We start from the raw sequence: 936 nt of genomic DNA, 5'->3' as shown, positions 1-936 counted from the left end.
ACTTTGCCGGCCCACAAAAAAGTGCCATCTTGTATTTGGCAGGAATCCTAAGAAAGGATCTCGAGATTTCAGGAGATTTGTTGTCATGAAACCTGAAGGCAACATTCCTGCTATCATGTAATACTAACAACATTTCTTTGTACTCTAGGCACAAGGCCTGAAATTTTGGAAGAGGTTAGCGAGTTGATTACAACAGCATCAGTCCTCAACTGATATTGACTTCAGCGACCCTAAAAGGATGAAAAGCAAAATGAATCCCTCCAGAGGAATTTGAACTTAGAATGTAAAGATGAACAAAATGTTCATTTTGTTCAGTATGCTAACAGTCCCGCCAGATCATCATCATCATCATCGTTTAACGTCCGTTCTCCATGCTAGCATGGGTTGGACGGTTCAACCGGGGATCTGGGAAGCCAGAAGGCTGCACCAGGCTCCAGTCTTATCTGGCAATGTTTCTACAGCTGGATGCCCTTCCTAACGCCAACCACTCCGTGAGTGTAGTGGGTAATAATAACAACAACAACAACAACATCAACAACAATATCAATATTAATATTCCTCAGAAAATTATGAAAAGTATAAAAAACAGTCTATTTGTAAATAATTATTAATTTTGTCGTCAAATGTGTGAATTAAGAAATGAGTCATGAAAAATAGTAGCAACAATGAAACCAACTCCCTAAACAGGCAATGATTTTCTTTTTTTTTTTTTTTTTTTTCTGTGTGTGTGTGTGTGTGTGTATGTGTGAAAGTGTAGAAATACTGTTTTGTTATTATTATTATTATTATTAAAATAAGAAACGGTTAGTTCCAGGTTCATATATATATTATATATATATACTGCCAGAGGTAGTTGTTAGTTGCTTTCCATGATTTGAAAATAGCTGTTAATGTTGATTAATGTGTTAAATAAATGTTGGGGAGTGATCAATGAGT

General features: G+C 35.9%; 1 protein-coding gene across 2 annotated transcripts in view; it reads right to left on the bottom strand.

The window, feature by feature from the left end:
• Window positions 1–737: 737 nt before the first annotated feature.
• The window catches only part of LOC115223468, a 196,976-nt gene continuing 196,777 nt past the window's right edge, over window positions 738–936 (bottom strand). For both annotated transcript variants that reach the window (XM_036512597.1, XM_036512598.1), the window contains exon 44: window positions 738–936. This exon is cut by the window's right edge and continues 163 nt beyond it. The gene's annotated coding sequence lies outside the window, so the exon portion shown is untranslated.

The sequence above is a fragment of the Octopus sinensis genome, linkage group LG23 (assembly GCF_006345805.1).
Source record: "Octopus sinensis linkage group LG23, ASM634580v1, whole genome shotgun sequence".
Taxonomy (NCBI): domain Eukaryota; kingdom Metazoa; phylum Mollusca; class Cephalopoda; order Octopoda; family Octopodidae; genus Octopus; species Octopus sinensis.
Note: the sequence above shows the minus strand (reverse complement) of the source record. Positions and strands in the feature narration are given on the sequence as shown.